Genomic DNA, 17,936 nt, shown 5'->3' with positions numbered 1-17,936 from the left:
GTGGGGGATGGAGGTGTAGAGGGACTGTACGTCCATGGTGAAAAGGCGGCGGTTGGGGCCAGGAAACTGGAAACTGTTAAAGTGGCGGAGGGCGTCAGAAGAGTCGCGGATGTAGATGGGAAGAGACTGGACAAGGGGAGAAAAGATAGAGTCGAGATAGGAAGAGATAAGTTCCATGGGGCAAGAACAGGCTGAAACGATGGGTCTACCAGGGCAGCCCTGTTTGTGGATCTTGGGAAGGAGGTAGAAGCGGGCTGTGCAGGGTTGGGGAACTATGAGGTTGGTGGCCGCGGGGGGAAGAATTCCAGAGGAGATGACGTCAGTGACAGTCTTGGAAACGGTGGTTTAATGTTCGGTAGTGGGGTCATGGTCCAGGTGGAGGTAGGAGGTGGTGTCGGAGAGTTGGCGTTCAGCTTCTGCTAGGTAGAGGTCGGTTCGCCAAACAACAGCACTATTCTTGTCAGCAGGTTTAATGACAATGTCGGGGTTGGATCTGAGAGAATGGAGTGCTGCAAGTTCAGAGGGAGGTAGGTTGGAGTGAGTGAGGGGAGCAGAGAAATGGAGACGGCCGATGTCACGGCGGCAGTTAGCAATGAAAAGATCTAGAGAGGGTAAGAGGCCAGGGGGAGGGGTCCAGGTAGAACGAGAATTCTGAAGGCAGGAGAAAGGGTCAGCTGTGCGGGGGGAAGACTCCTGGCCAGAGAAGTGGGCACGGAGACGAAGGCGGCGGAAAAAGAGCTCAACATCATGCCAAGCCCGAAATTCATAAATTCTTAATGTCTCTTCACTTCTCTTTTGTTCTTTAAGCCCCATTTCCCAACCCCCAAACTGGCCTTTTAATCGGTTTCATTTCATAAGAACATAAGAAATAGGAGCAGGAGTAGGCCAATCGGCCCCTCGAGCCTGCTCCACCATTCAATAAGATCATGGCTGATCTGATCCTAACCTCAAATCTACTATCACTCTACATGCCTCCCGAACCCATGTGACCTCCTGGGAGAGGCGAAAAAGCAGATAAAAACCCAATGGCCAATTTGGGAGAAAGAAAATCTGGGAAATTCCTCTCCGACCCATCTAGGCGATCGAAACTCGTCCAGGAGATCACTGTCCCTATATTTTCTACATTACTTACCTTCTGTAAAAGGTGATCTCCACCCCAGCCAGAAACAGGAATAGAACCATCTCCTGAAATCTAACACATAATTAGAACACAAGAAGTAGGAGCAGAACCAGGCTACACGGCCCCTGGGCCCGCTCCGTTACCCACAGGGCCATGACCGTTCCAAACATAGACTCATGTCCAATTTCCTGCCCGCTCCCCGTAACCCTTAATTCCCTTTACTTCTAAGAAACTGTCTATTTCTGTTTTAAATTTATTTAATGATGTAGCTTCCACAGCTTTCTGGGGCAGCAAATTCCACAGACCTACTACCCTCTGGAGTGAAGAAGTTTCTCCTCATCTCAGTTTTGAAAGAGCAGCCCCTTATTCTAAGATTATGCCCCTTAGTTCTAGTTTCACCCATCATTGGGAACATCCTCACCACATCCACCCGATCAAGCCCCTTCACAATCTTATATGTTTCAATAAGATCGCCTCTCATTCTTCTGAACTCCAATGAGTAGAGTCCCAATCTACTCAACCTCTCCTCATATGCTCATCCCCGGGATTAACCGAGTGAACCTTCTTTGTATTGACTCGAGAGCAAGTATGTCTTTTCTTAAGTATGGACACCAAAACTGTATGCAGTATTCCTGGTGCAGTCTCACCAATACCTTGTACAACTGCAACAATACCTCCCTGTTTTTATATTCTATCCCCCTAGCAATAAAAGCCAACATTCCATTGGCCTTCTTAATCACTTGCTGCACCTGCATACTAACCTTTTGAGTTTCGTGCACCAGGACCCCCAGATCCCTTTGTACTACAGTATTTTCCAGTTTCTTGCCATTAAGATAATAACTTGCTCTATGATTTTTCCTGACAAAGTGCATAACCTCACACTTTCCAGTATTGTATTCCATCTGCCAAATCTCTGCCCACTTACTTAGCCTGTCTATGTCCCCTTGCAGGTTTTTTATGTCCTCCTCACTCACTACTTTCCTTCCCATCTTTGTATCATCTGCAAACTTTGATATGTTACACTCGGTCCCCTCCTCCAAATCATTAATATAGATTGTAAAGAGTTGGGGACCCAGCACTGACCCCTGCGGAACACCACTAGTTACTGATTGCCAGTCTGAGAAGGAACCATTTATCCCAACTCTCTGCTTTCTGTTAGATAGCCAATCCTCCACCCATGCCAGAATATTACCCCCAAACCCATGATTTTTTATCTTGAGCAATAATCTTTTGTGTGGCACCTTGTCAAATGCCTTTTGGGAGTCTAAATACACTACGTCCACTGGTTCCCCTTTATCCACCCTGTATGTTACTTCCTCAAAGAACTCAAGCAAATTTGTCAAACATGACTTCCCCTTCATAAAACCATGCTGACTTTGTCCTATTAAATTATGTTTATCCAAATGTCCCGTTACATAAGAACATAAGAAATAGGAGCAGGAGTAGGCCAATCGGCCCCTCGAGCCTGCTCCGCCATTCAATAAGATCATGGCTGATCTGATCCTAACTGCCAATCCACTATCTCCGAACCATCTCCTGCATCTAACAGAATTAGACACACGAAATAGGAGCAGGATCAGGCTACGCAGCCCCTGGGCCCGCTCCGCTACCCACAGGGCCATGACCGATCTGAACCTAGACTCGTGTCCAAATTCCTGCCCGCTCCCCGTAACCCTTAATTCCCTTTACTTCTAGGAAACTGTCTATTTCTGTTTTAAATTTATGTAATGATGTAGCTTCTACAGTTTTTTGGGGCAGCATATTCCATGGACCTACCTGATGCGCTATCAATTACTCATAAAAGACGGAGAGTTAGGAGCATAACTAAAAGGCTTTTATTAACAAAGAACAGAGCATGCCTCTCGTGGTTGACTGGTTTCCAAGAAGGCAGGGGGCTGCAGAGCAGTCACCTTTATACCTGGGTATGTGGGTCGAGCCAGGGGCGGAGCCAGCTGAGGCATGCATAGATACAACAGTGTGCAACAACAACAACAACGGTGAACAACAATAACAGTGGTTTACCACATTCACCCCTTGTTTAAAATTGAGTCCGGCGGGGTGAAGTGTACTAAAGGTTCGTGTAAGTAAGTCTATCAGGTGGCCTTGTATGCCGTCCTGATCGTCGTGGTGGCGGCGATGGTGCAGCATCCAACGTTGAATCTGGCGTCTCATTGAGTGGTTGGGTGGTCAATGACGGGTCCTGGGGCTGCGGCATGCCGTCTACAGGGGTTGGGTTGTGGGTAGTGGTGGATGGCAATGGTAGTGTTTCAGGGGCACCCGAAGGTGCGAGGTCTCGTATGGAGACTGTGTCCTCCCGCCCGTCCGGGTATGCCACGTAAGCCTACTGGGGGTTGGCGTGGAGGAGGCTCACCCTCTCGACTAGGGGGTCCGTTTTATGGGACCTCAGGTGCTTCCGCAGTAGGACGGGTCCTGGAGACGTCAGCCATGTCGGTAGCGAGGTCCCCGATGTGGACTTCCTGGGGAAAGTGAACATTTTTTCATGGGGGGTGGCATTGGTGGCCGTACAAAGCAGTGACCGAATGGAGTGGAGCGCCGCAGGGAGGACCTCCTGCCAGCGAGAGGTCGGAAGGCCCTTAGATTTTAAGTTTAAGAGGACGGCCTTCCAAACCGTCGCGTTCTCTCTTTCCACCTGGCCGTTCCCCCGGGGGTTGTAGCTGGTGGTTCTGCTTGTAGCAATACCTCTCATGAGCAGGTACTGACGGAGTTCGTCGCTCATAAAGGATGAGCCCCGGTCGCTATGGATATAGCTAGGGAAGCCGAACAAGGCGAAAAGGTCATTCAGACATTTAATGACCGTGGTACTGGTCATGTCTGGGCAAGGGATGGCAAACGGGAAACGGGAGTACTCATCAATTATGTTGAGGAAGTACACGTTGCGGTCAGAGGAGGGGCGGGGCCCTTTAAAATCGACGCTCAGGCGCTCGAAGGGGCGAGTGGCCTTGATCAGGCTTGCTCTGTCTGGCCTATAAAAATGCGGTTTGCACTCGGCACAGATTTGGCAGTTCCTGGTCATGGTCCTGACCTCCTCGATGGAGTAGAGCAGGTTACGGGATTTGGTGAAATGGAAGAACCTGGTGACTCCCGGGTGGCAGAGGTCATTGTGGAGGGTCTGCAGTCTGTCAAACTGCGCGTTGGCGCATGTACCACGTTATAGGGCATCTGGGGGCTCATTGAGTTTCCCGGGCCGGTACAAGATATCGTAATTGTAGGTGGAGAGTTCAATTCTCCACCTCAAGATCTTGTCGTTCTTGATTTTGCCCCTCTGCTTATTATTAAACATAAAAGCTACTGAACGCTGGTCAGTGAGCAGGGTAAATCGTTTTCCGGCCAGGTAATGCCTCCAATGTCGCACCGCTTCCACAATGGCCTGGGCCTCCTTTTCGACAGAGGAGTGTCGAATCTCGGGGCCCTGGAGGGTCCTTGAGAAAAAGGCCACGGGTCTCCCCGCCTGGTTAAGGGTTGCAGCTAGGGCGAAGTCGGATGCGTCACTCTCCACTTGGAAAGGGATGGACTCATCCACTGCGTGCATTGTGGCCTTCGCAATATCTCTTTTCATGAGAGCGAAGGCTGCATATGCCCCTGCTGTCAGAGGGAAGGAGGTGGACTTGATGAGGGGTCTGGCTTTGTCCGCATAGTTGGGCACCCACTGAGCATAGTAAGAGAAAAACCCTAGGCATCTCTTCAGTGCTTTTTGGCAGTGGGGGAGGGGGAGCTCCATAAGGGGGCGCATCCTGTCAGGGTCGGGGCCGATGACTCCGTTCTCCACTACACAGCCAAGAATGGCAAGGCGCGTGGTGCGAAACATACATTTGTCCTTGTTGTATGTTAGATTCAGCCGCTGGGCCATACGGAGGAATTTCTCTAGGTTAACGGCATGGTCCTGCTGGTCGTGGCCGCAGATGGTGACGTTGTCTAGATAGGGGAAGGTGGCCTGCAGCGCGTTCTGGTCAACCATTCGGTCCATCTCCCTTTGGAAGACCGAAACCCCGTTGGTGACGCCGAAGGGGACTCGGAGGAAGTGGTAGAGACGACCGTCAGCTTCGAAAGCTGTGTACTGGCGGTCCTCAGCCCTGATGGGGAGCTGGTGGTATGCCGACTTCAGATCAATCGTCGAGAACACCCGGTATTGTGCTATCTGATTGACCATGTCAGATATGCGGGGGAGTGGGTATGCATCTAACTGGGTGTAGCGATTGATCGTCTGGCTGTAGTCAATAACTAGGCGCTGTTTTTCGCCAGTCTTCACTACCACCACTTGTGCTCGCCATGGGCTAGTGCTACCCTCAATAATCCCTTCCTTCAGGAGTCTTGCTACTTCGGATTTAATGAAGCTCCTATCCCCGGCACTGTACCGCCTGCTTTTGGTAGCAATGGGCTTACAGTCGCGGGTGAGGTTAGCGAACAAGGGGGGGGGAGACTTTAAGGGTGGAGAGGCTGCAAATGGTGCGCAGCGGGTGATTTAAAAGCTGCTGGCTGCAGACTGTGAGTGGGGGGAGGGGTCCGCCGTACGCTGTGACACTTTTAAGGTGGCACTGAAAATTCAACCCCAGTAGAACGGCAGCGCAGAGATGGGGCAGGACAAGAAGTTTAAAATTTTTGTATTCTGTGCCCCTTACTGAAAGGGTCACTACACAGTAGCCACCGACGTCTGCTGAATGGGATTTAGAAGCCATAGAGATCCGATGGTGCGTTGGCAGGACCGGGAGAGAGTAACTGCGCACCGTGTCGGGGTGGATAAAGCTCTCCGTGCTCCCGCTGTCGAAAAGGCAGGTAGTGGCGCGGCCGTTTACCGTAATGTCCATCATGGACCTGGACAGTTGGTGAGGGAGGGATTGCTCCAGCGTCACGGAGGCCAGCATATGGTCAAGCGAGTCGCTGTGGTCGTCAGACGAGGCGGTGGTTGAGTCCGGGTCACCCGCGATTGGAGTTGGAGGCGTCCAAGATGGCAGAAAAAATGGCTGCCCCCACAGTTCACACGCGGCGCTGCTGGCGTTAGCGGTTTTACCTTTGCAGGCGCTGACGTAGTGTCCTTTCTTCCCGCAGCCAGAGCAGGTAGCGTTTTTCGCCGGGTAGCGTGCTCTGGGGTGTTTTGCCTGGCCACAAAAGTAACATTTCGGGCCCTTGGACATCGCTGCAGCAGTTGGTGCTGGGGGTGGCGGTCCCATGACCCAAGGTTGCGGCGTCCACGGTGCGGAGCGGTTAGGGGAGAATGCGTCCATATTCCGGTGGGCCGCGTCTAGTGAGAGCGCGAGGGACACTGCCTTCTTCAGGTCGATTTCGCCCTTCTCCAACAGTCTTTGCCGGGAGTAGTCGGATTTGAGGCCCGCAACGAAAGCATCTCGGATAAGTCCCTCCGTGTGTGTCGCGGCCGATACCTCTTTACGATCGCAGGCTCAGCCGAGTATCTGTAGTGCCCGTAGGAATGCCTCCACCGATTCCCCGGGCTGCTGTTTGCGGGATCTCAGGAGGTGTCTGGCATAAACCGTTTTTACCGAGCATGTGTATTGTCCTTTTAGCAGATCGATAGCCGCCGCGTAGGTAGTCGCGTCCTGGGTGAGCGTGTAGACTTGGTGGCCCACCTTGGAGGCCAGGATTTTTAGTTTGTTTCCATCTAGTGTCACGGCTGAGGCTTCCAGGTAAGCTTCGAAGCAACGCAGCCATTGTGCAAACTTGGTAGACGAACCCGCCTCTTGAGGGTCTAGGTCCAGGCATGTTGGTCTGAGGGCATGCAGCAGCGCCTGCTGCTCAGCGTTTGGTGCCGTCCTTTGCTGCAGCGCCTGCTGCTCAGCGTTTGGTGCCGACATTTTGTTTTTGTTAATAAAATTGATGCGCTATCAATTACTCATAAAAGACGGAGAGTTAGGAGCGTAACTAAAAGGCTTTTATTAACAAAGAACAGAGCATGCCTCTCGTGGTTGACTGGTTTCCAAGAAGGCAGGGGGCTGCAGAGCAGTCACCTTTATACCTGGGCATGTGGGTGGAGCCAGGGGCGGAGCCAGCTGAGGCATGCATAGATACAACAGTGTGCAACAACAACGGTGAACAACAATAACAGTGGTTTACCACACTACCAACCTCTGAGTGAAGTAGTTCCTCCTCATCTCAGTTTTGAAAGAGCAGCCCCTTATTCTAAGACTATGCCCCCTAGTTCTAGTTTCACCCATCATCGGGAACATCTTCCCTGCATCCACCCGATCCAACCCCTTCACAATCTTATATGTTTCAATAAGATCGCCTCTCATTCTTCTGAACTCCAATGAGTAGAGTCCCAATCTACTCAACCTCTCCTCATATGTCCATCCCCTCATCCCCAGGATTAACCGAGTGAACCTTCTTTGTACTGACTCGAGAGCAAGTATGTCCTTTCTTAAGTATGGACACCAAAACTGTACGCAGTATTCCAGGTGCGGTCTCACCAATACCTTGTACAACTGAAGCAATACCTCCCTATTTTTATATTCTATCCCCCTAGCAATGAAAGCCAACATTCCATTGGCCTTCTTAATCACTTGCTGCACCTGCATACTAACCTTTTGAGTTTCGTGCACCAGGACCCCCAGATCCCTTTGTACTTCAGTACTTTCAGTTTCTTGCCATTAAAATAATAACTTGCTCTATGATTTTTCCTGCCAAAGTGCATAACCTCACACTTTCCAGTATTGTATTCCATCTGCCAAATCTCTGCCCACTTACTTAGCCTGTCTATGTCCCCTTGCAGGTTTTTTATGTCCTCCTCACTCACTACTTTCCCCCCCATCTTAGTATCATCTGCAAACTTTGATATGTTACACTCGGTCCCCTCCTCCAAATCGATAATATAGATTGTAAAGAGTTGGGGACCCAGCACTGACCCCTGCGGAACACCACTAGTTACTGATTGCCAGTCTGAGAATGAACCATTTATCCCAACTCTCTGCCTTGTTAGATAGCCAATCCTCTATCCATGCCAGAATATTACCCCCAATCCCGTGATTTTTTATCTTAAGCAATAATCTTGTGTGGCACCTTGTCAAATGCCTTTTGGAAGTCTAAATACACTACGTCCACTGGTTCCCCTTTATCCACCCTATATGTTACTTCCTCAAAGAACTCCAGCAAATTTGTCAAACATGACTTCCCCTTCATAAAACCATGCTGACTTTGTCCTATTAAATTATGATTATCCAAATGTCCTGTTACTGTCTCCTTAATAATGGACTCCAAAATTTTACCTACCACAGATGTTAGGCTAACCGGTCTATAGTTTCCAGCCTTCTGTCTACTGCCCTTTTTAAATAAGGGTGTTACATTAGCAGTTTTCCAGTCTGCCGGGACCATTGCCGAGTCCAGGGAGTTTTGGAAAATTATTACCAATGCATCCACAATCCCTACCGCCACTTCCCTCAAGACCCTAAGATGTAAGCCATCAGGTCCAGGTGATTTATCCGCCTTGAGTCCCATTATTTTACCGAGTACCACTTCCTTAGTGATTTTGATCGTGTTTAGCTCCTCCCCCCCCTTTAGCCCCCTGTTTGTCCAGTGTTGGGATATTTTAGTGTCTTCTACTGTAAAGACTGATGTAAAATATTCAGTGTTTTTGCCATCTCCATATTTCCCACCATTAATTTCCCGGTCTCATCCTCTAAGGGACCAACATTTACTTTAGCCACCCGTTTTCTTTTTATATAACTATAAAAACTCTTACTATCTGTTTTTATATTTTTTGCTAATTTACTTTCATAATCTATCTTCCCTTTCTTAATCAATCTTTTTGTTATTTTTTGCTGTCTTTTAAAGACTTCCCAATCTTCTATCCTCCCACTAGATTTGGCTACCTTATATTCCTGTGTTTTTTCAGTCCTGACGAAGGGTTTCGACCTGAAACATTGACTCTATTTCTCTCTCCACGGATGTTGCCTGGCTGCTGAGTTTTTCCAGCATTTTCTGTTGTTATTTTGTGATTCGTATTATCTTTAGTTTAGAAATTTGAGAGGTGATCTACTCAAGGTCTTCAAAATGATAAGAGGGATCTGATGGGGTAGATACAGAGAAACTATTTCCTGTTAGGGAATCCAGAACAACTGGGCATAATTTTAAAATTAGGAGGTCATTTAAGAGTGTAATCAAAAATCACTGTCACACAAAGGTAGTGGAAATCTGGAACTCTCTCCCCCATAAGGCTGTGGCTATTGGGTCAACTGAAATTTTCAAGACATATTTCTGTTAGGTAAAGGTATCAAGAGAATTGGAGCAAAGGCAGATAAATGGATGTTGAGGTAGAGATCAGCCATGGTCTAATTGAATGACGGAACAGACTGGAGTGGCTGAATGGCCTACTCCTCTTCCTATACATTACCTTTAACAAATGTGTGTTGGTTGTCTTCGAATATTCCATGGATTTCTAAATACTTACTCATTTTATCCTGAATTAAGGATACCATGCTTGGCCATAACCAACATTAGACTAACTGGTTTATAGTTACACGGTTTATCCTTCTCCCACTGCTTGAAAAGAGGTATTGTATTTGCTGTCCTCCAACCCCTGGTACAATTTGCTTATCTAAAGAGAATTGAACAATTGTGGGCAGAGCCTCTACTATCTTTTGGCTTCCTGTGCATGCTATTAGGGCCAGGTGACTTATCCACTGACTTCTGCTAATTTTTTCAGAATTATTTTCTTTCCTACAGTTATCTCTAACAAATATTCCACATCCTTCTCTGGTACCTCTTCATTCTCACTTCCCCATTATTTGTAAAGAGTGATGCAGAATATTTATTGACCCGGATTTTGCATTCAGAAAAACAGTGAGGTTAACAGCGTTCACCGTTATTATGGAGTAAATTGGACAGCAACTTCCGTAGTCCAAACATACGCAGTTAAACATGGAAATCCGGAAGTTGCAGTCAGAATTACCCTGCTCCTCCACAGTCTGCGCTAAAACAGTACCTCACCGAGAGACTCGGCATTGAAATCCATGTATGGGTGTGAAGTTGCTGTACTTATCCACCAATGTTCCCTGTAATTATTTTTTGGGTCACATGGCCCCTTTAATGGGGTGCGCGGCCCAGTCAAAAGTCCGCGTTGCGCGATTTTTCCAATTTAAAAGTTGGCTCACTGTCTGAGAGAGACCCCTGGAGCGCTGTGCAACTTAAAGGGAACATTGTTACCCATTAAACATGGCAGAAAAAATTAGGGCTGGTGCATTGAGGTGCAAGTGAATTTTTAACAGCATGATGAGCAATGTTCCCTCTAATTTTTGGGGGGAACACACGAAGCCCCTTTAACGAGCTGCATGGCCCAATCAAATTTCCACGCATGCTGCACAGCTTGACAGGAACAACTTCTAACAGGTGATAAGTCATAATTACTGCCAAAGAACTTCTCTGACACTGAAAATTCAATTATACAGTTGTGGAGTCTCATTCCTTCAGAATTTAATTAGTGTTGGAGATTTCAAAATAATTTTTCTCCCCCCACTTTTTCTTTTGCTGTCTCTCTCTCTCGTTCTCTCTCAATCCCATTTTTCTTTCCCTCTCTCTATTTTGCTTTCTGTACATGACAAATATAATTTATACTGCCTGGTTTAGACTCAGTGTATGTGAGAATGCTTCAATCTGATTGGTTGGTTGAAGAGCCAAGCCGTTGCTTGTCCTGTGCATGCACACACCACAGATTCCCTGTAGAGTGCACTGTTGTATCCGTGTGTTAATGGAGACACGGAATGCAGGAGTTGGTTTAACAGGTGTTTACTGAACAAAGTCTGGAGGTGAACTAAAAGATACAAGGCGCTATACAGGCTTATATACCCGAGTGGTCACTACCGGTATTACAGTACACAGGGGCTCTAAAGGTACATACACCACAATTCCTCCCCTTTTAGATAATTAGTACATAACATTTTAAGTAATCATTAATTAACATGTTTACAAGAACAATAATCTACACATTTGCTGCAGTTAATCAATTATAAGTCAGTCTCTCTGGAGGTTTCCTGACTCGGTCCGGATAACGCCTCGGTGGTGTAGTAGTTTTCGGTGGTGTAGTAGGTTCTTCTGGCAAGGTCGATTCGGCTTGAATGCCAGTGTCGGGTTCATCTGGTTCCAGTATCACCGGATCGGAGGTAGATACTATGGGTATCTCTGCTTCATCATTAGGCGTATAGAGTTGTGGTGTAGGTTGTCCCTTTTCGGATGACTCTATGATCTGGTCAGCATGGCGCCTTATTATGCTTTCACCAATGTCCACGGTATACATCAGCGGTCCTAGTCGTGTGCAAATAGTTCCAGGCTGCCATTTCTCGGTACGGTAGTCCCGGGCCAAAACTTGTTGGCCTATCTGGAAGGTTCTAGTTGGCCTTTCATTCATGCCTTGAAATTGCTGGTTCTCTACGTCCCTTCTGATGTTTGGCTTGATCAAATCCAGCCGGCATCTTAGTCTTCTATTGAAAAACATCATGGCGGGAGTTTGGTTTGTAACCACGTGTTGCATTCCTGTATGCAAACAAGAAGTTATCTACCTTATGTTGTAGATTTATGTCTTCATTACCCATGGCCTTCTTGAAGGTCTAGACAAACCTTTCAGCTAATCCATTGGTGGCGGGATGGTATGGGGCGGACGTGTAGTGCTTAACCCCATTGTTTTTTTAAGAACTTCCTGAATTCTTCAGACACAAATTGCGGTCCATTATCAGAACAGATATGTTCAGGCAGCCCATTCCTGGCAAATATGGTCCTTAATACTGTGATGGTTTTTTCCGTGGTGGTGGAGGACATCTTTATTACCTCCGGCCACTTGGAGTGTGCATCAACCGCGATTAAGAACATTGAGTCCCTAAATGGACCAGCAAAGTCGATGTGTACCCTTTGCCAGGGAGATGAGGGCCACTCCCATGGATGTAGAGGGGCTTGTGGTGGGGCGTTTTGGACCTTCTGGCATCCTAGACAGCTCTTGGTCATTTCTTCGATGTCTCCATCGATACCTGGCCACCACACAAACGCTCTGGCTAGGTTCTTCATTTTCACTGCACCCAGATGCCCCTCGTGAAGCTCCTTTAGCACTTTATCCTGGAGTTTGGGTGGAATCACCACTCTGGATCCACACATCAAGGTTCCTCGGCACACTGACAGTTGTTCTCTTCTTTGCGAGAATGCTGGCAACAGTGGTTCGCCATGTGCTGGCCATCCCTTCACCGTTAAATCGTAGACTCGTGAGAGAGTCGGGTCATTTCTCATTTCCTTTTCAATGGTAGAATTTGTTACTGGTAGACATTCTACTATGGTTGAGTGGAACATCTCCACTGGGTCCACTGTAGGTGCCTCTTCTACCATTGGCAATGGTAGGCGCGATAAACCGTCAGCATGCCCATGCTGTTTTGATCCTTTGTATTCTATGTCATATTGGTGTGCCCCTAGGAAAAGGGACCACCTCTGTAGCCTTTGTGCTGTCATAATGGGAACGCCCTTTTTAGGGTTGAATATGGAGACGAGGGGTTGATGGTCAGTCAACAAGGTAAATTTTTGTCCGTGTAGGTAATGGTTGAATTTCTTCACTCCCCACACCAGGCCGAGTGCTTCCCTGTCGATCTGGGCATAGTTATGCTCAGCTGAGTTCAATGAGCGTGACACAAAAGCTATCGGCCGCTGCGAGCCATCAGGGAATCTATGTGATACCGCTCCTACGCCGTAAGGGGATGCATCGCACGCCAGTCTGATTGGCAGTGATGGGTTGTAATGGGTTGTAATGAGCCAACACTTCCTTGGACGTGATCAAGCCTTTGCATTTATGGAAGGCACGTTTACAGTCTTCGCTCCATTTCCAAATTACTCCCGTTTGTAGCAGTGTGTTAAGAGGGTGCAGAACAGTTGACAAGTTCGGTAAAAATTTATGATAGTAATTTATCAATCCCAGGAACGACCTTAATTGTGAGACATTTTCAGGTGCTGGGGCTTTTATGACCGCTTCAATTTTTTCAGGTGACTTATGCAACCCTTCTTCGTTAATTATATGGCCACAATATGATATTTGTTTCTGGAAAAATTCGCACTTGGGGCGATTTGCTCGTAGGCCCCGTTCTCTCAGCCTAGTGAGCACCTGCTCCAAATTGGCAAGGTGCTCGTTGTCGTTTTCTCCTGTTACAAGGATGTCGTCTAGGTAGCATTGAGTCCCCGGAATCCCTTGCAGGACTTGCTCCATAGCTCTTTGCCAGATAGCTGGAGCTGATGCTACTCCGAAAAGCAGTCGATTGTACTGGTACAGGCCTTTGTGTGTGTTTATCATGAGATACTTTTTAGAGGCCTCCTCAACCTCCATCTGTAGATATGCCTGTGCCAAGTCAATTTTGGTGAAACGTTTCCCTCCGGATAGTGAGGCGAAAGTATCTTCTATCCTTGGAAGAGGATACTGTATCGTGTGAAGGACCGGGTTTACAGTCACCTTGAAGTCCCCACAGATGCGAATTTTTCTCTGTTCTTCAGATTTATCATTATTCAACGTTTTCTTCATGACCGGGACGATGGGTGTTGCCCACTCGCTCTAATCTACCTTGGATAACACGCCTGCTTTTTCCAAATTCTCCAGCTCTGCCTCGACTGCTGGACGAATTGCATATGGCACCGGCCTTGCCTTAAAAAACTTGGGAATTGCCGCATCTTCCACTTTTATTGAGGCGGTGACGCCTTTCAAGGTTCCTAGTTCCTGTTGAAACACTTCTTTGGCGTTAGCCAAGATGTCTTTTAATCGTTCCGGTATGACGTCATCATAATTTTTTTCTAACTGGTCACCGTCAGTGCCTGAATGGAGTGCCAGTCTAAACGTATCTTCCTGATCCATTCTCGTCCCAACAACGGTGGACCACCATCTTGCAGAACGTATAAATACAACTTCTGTATTTCCTTGCCGTTGTATACAACAGGCACCTTTATTTTCCCTCAGGGGTACACTTTCTGCCCGTATATGTCTTCAAGATAATGGATGTGTCTTTCAAAGGTATATGCGGAAATAGCCACTCGTAATCCCGTCGACTTATGACGGTCAGAGCTGATCCTGTATCTAGCTCCATTTTAACTGGGGACCCCGCTATCGTGAGGGTAACCCAAATGGTCTGGTAATCTTCTTTGTCAATTACATGATGTAATTTGAGACAGCTTAGTCTCTTGTTTCCGGAGTCGCTATCGCTCTTCTGGTCTTCAGAGCTACTGTCCATCATCATTTGTACCTTTCTGTACTTTTCCTTATTGATTTTTTTTCTGTCAGTGGATTTTTTGTTTCCAGATCGGCATACACGTGCAATGTGGCCCATCTTTCCGCATTGCCTGCATGCTTTGTCCTTGAACCAGCAGTCCCTCTGGCCATGGGTGGATCTGCCGCAGCGATAACATCTCTCGAAACCCCGTGTCATTTCATGGGTGCCGAAGTCCTGTGGCTTTTGCTGTATCTCTGCAGCTCCTCTTGCTGCTGCTTCGTATGATACAGCCACACTGAAAGCCTTGTCCAGTGTCAAATCTTTCTCAGAAAGTAGCCTTTTCTGTGTTCCTTCACTTAGGAGACCGCAGACGAATTTGTCTCGTAGAGAATCTGCCAGTCCTGCCCCGAATTGGCAGTGCTTTAACAGCTTTCTTAATTCGGTGAGGTAATCAGCGTTACTTTCATTCTTGTGCCGATTCCTCCTGAAGAATTTGAATCGTTCCGCTATCAGCAGCGGTGTTGGGTTTAAGTGCTCCTGTAGGGTATCAACAATCTCCTTAAAATTCTTGTCCATCGGTTTGGCTGGAGTGATTAAGTTTCGTAACAGCCCGTATGTCCTTGCGCCCATCAGATTTAGAAGTACCGATGCCTTTTTATCATCCTCTACTTCATTCGCTGTGCAATATACCTCCACTCTTTCCACATATGTGGTCCAATCCTCTATATCACTATCGAAAGCAGTAATATTGCCAGTCTTAGGCATCCTGAAAATCAAAAATGGCGCCTCCCGCGCTTTCCTTTCTTCCCTGCCGAGAAAAAATGGCGTCTCCCGCGCTTTCCCGCCGCTGCTGACAACGCTGTTCTCCACGGTTTTTATTTACACAGATATTTTTAATAGTTGGAGACTTGTTCCCGCCGGACTCTCTGGGACTTTTCCCTCCCTCTGCTTGGTCCGAATGCCGACCTGCTTTGCAGCGCCGGCCGTCTCCCGAGTGCTCCACCCTCCATCTCTGTTTGCCTCCGCCTTCCGACTCGCTGCTCGGCCCCGCTGCAGAGCCACCCGATCGAGCCCCAGCCCGCCGCCCAGGAAGGATTAGTGCAGTACCTGCCACCAGCCCGGCTAGCTGGTGAAACCACAGTTTTTTCTTTTCTTCGACCTTCGTCTGAGGAATCGATCTCCTTGAGGTGCTGCCGAATTGCAGGTAAGTCCGTTTCCAATTCGTCGCCACTGTTGTATCCGTGTGTTAATGGAGACACGGAATGCAGGAGTTGGTTTAACAGGTGTTTACTGAACAAAGTCTGGAGGTGAACTAAAAGATACAAGACGCTATACAGGCTTATATACCCGAGTGGTCACTACCGGTATTACAGTACACAGGGGCTCTTAAAAAGGTACATACACCACAAGCACCACGCTGGCTCAGACACTCGCTGACAGCAAGCTGCTGCTCATAATCCCGCGAAAAGTCTGGGGCAGCTGTCAGCGTAGTGAATGGCAAGCACCGTTCCTTCACTGCTGCCCACAAAATCTGGGCCATTATCTCCACAACTAGATTTCCAACTACTGCCCTATGCAATCCTACCCACTCAACTACTCTTTTACTTTTAATATGCTTATAAATGCTGTTACTATTTTCTTTTATACAGTCTACTTCTGATCATTATAAAAGTTACTTTTTGTGCTAAATAAAATTGAATTAAGGAATGTAGACAAATAGCTGAGAAATTTGAATTAAGCAACTTGAAATCAAGAGTAGATTGTGTTTAGTGCCAGCCTTTTGTCATATCCCCTTTTAGGCCTTCTAAAAACCCTTTTCACCTCCCCACTACATTTTCTATATTCCTTGTGATTTTCTTCAGTATTGCGAGCTCCAGTTTTATCATCCTCTTAAGTTTCAGTTTAGTTGTAACCTATTTATTCATAGAACCCCATCCTTTGATGTATTCCTTTTCACCTTAAAGAATCTGTACTCTTCTAAAAGTTCTCAACTGCTGATCCGCCATTCTGTTTGCTAACTTTCTTGCCCAATTAATTTGGGCTAGATCTCTAATCTCATTGAACGTTGCCCATTTCTATTCCAGTACCCTTATTTTTGACTTAATTATCCTTTCCTGTTTCGCATTAAACCCATGTTGTGGGCACTATGTCCCAATTGTTGTTCTATTTTCATGTCAGTTATTTGCCCCACTTCATTTTGCAGAATTAAGTCAGTCAATCAATGCTTCTTTCCTTATAGGACTAGAGACATACTGATCCAGAAAGTAGTCTTGGATGAATTCTAAAGAGCATTCCCCATTTATGTTTATCCAAGTCTATCTTGAGATAATTAAAATTTCATATTATTGTCTCAACAGAAAAATGTGACAGGAAATGTGCACAAACGGAAGTTTTTAATCTATTATAAGCAGATAATATCAAACCACCCATTATATAAAGATATGGACAGAATATATAACTTAGGAATTACATCACCCACCCTTTACCTGAAAGCTACATTTAGTTTTAACTCATGTGCAACGCTATGGGAAATTGAGTAGTAATATATCAAAAATCGTACTTGTATGTGCACTTGTCAACTTTCCATTATAGATTGTGTCCACACTTATAATGCAAAGAGCCTATGTAAACTGGTACACACACACACACACACACACACTTATAAAATGAATTCTGAACAAGCATGCAATCATTAGGACACAATATCCTACAGCCAATGTCATCTTCAAAACAAATTTTAGTAAGAGATGAGCATATACATAGTCTGTATGTAAATATATTAAAGAGGGTATTAAATGCAGAAACTCCATTGAAAGTTTCAGACTAAAACCTCAGCAGTTCAGAACACAGTCTGGATCCCCACATAGAACGCCTCATAGTTATAGTGAATGATTTGGCAATTTTAACCTGGAATGGAACAGAAAGTAGATTAAATATGATTGAAATGTCTAAAGTTGTGAAAAGTTTGGACAAATTGTATCCAAGTAAGCTTTTCTGCCATGTGCAGAATTTAGGGTCAAGAGGTCATATTTACAAATTATGGACAACAAAAGAAAACAGGAAATGCAGGATAAACATTTTACTGAAAGGGTGGTAAATATGTGGAACAGATTACTGGCATGGGTCCTGGAACAAAAAACCTTAATGGATTACAAGAAGAAATTAGATTCTCATCAACAAATGGGTTTCAGGGTTATTAGAAATGCATCAAGGGAATCAAGAGCATACAACAAAGTACAGCAGATGCTGGAAATCTGAAATAAAAACAGGAAATGCAGGAATACTCCACACGTCAGGCAGCATCTGTGGAGAATGAAATAGAGTTAACATTTCAGGTCGATGACCTTTCGTCAGAACTGGAAAAAGTAGGAGACGGAACAGGTTTTAAGCAGGTACAAAGGCAGGGAACCAGGGTGGGGGGGGGGGGGGGTGAGAACAAAGGGAAGGTCTGTGATAAGGTGGAAGGCAAGAGATTAAATGACAAAAGGGATGATGGTGTAAAGCAAAAGGGGGTGGTAATGGGATAATAAAAGAAACAAAAGATGGGTCCAGAGGAGTTGAAAATGACAAAAGCAGAATCATTACCAACAGCTGCTGTCCGAAAAAAAGAGAGTAGTTATGATCTGAAATTGTTG

Source organism: Somniosus microcephalus, chromosome 1 (genome assembly GCF_052327205.1).
Source record: "Somniosus microcephalus isolate GS21.2 chromosome 1, FLI_Smic_1.0, whole genome shotgun sequence".
Classification (NCBI taxonomy): domain Eukaryota; kingdom Metazoa; phylum Chordata; class Chondrichthyes; order Squaliformes; family Somniosidae; genus Somniosus; species Somniosus microcephalus.
The sequence above is the reverse complement of the archived record's forward strand: the minus strand, read 5'-3'. Positions refer to the sequence as shown.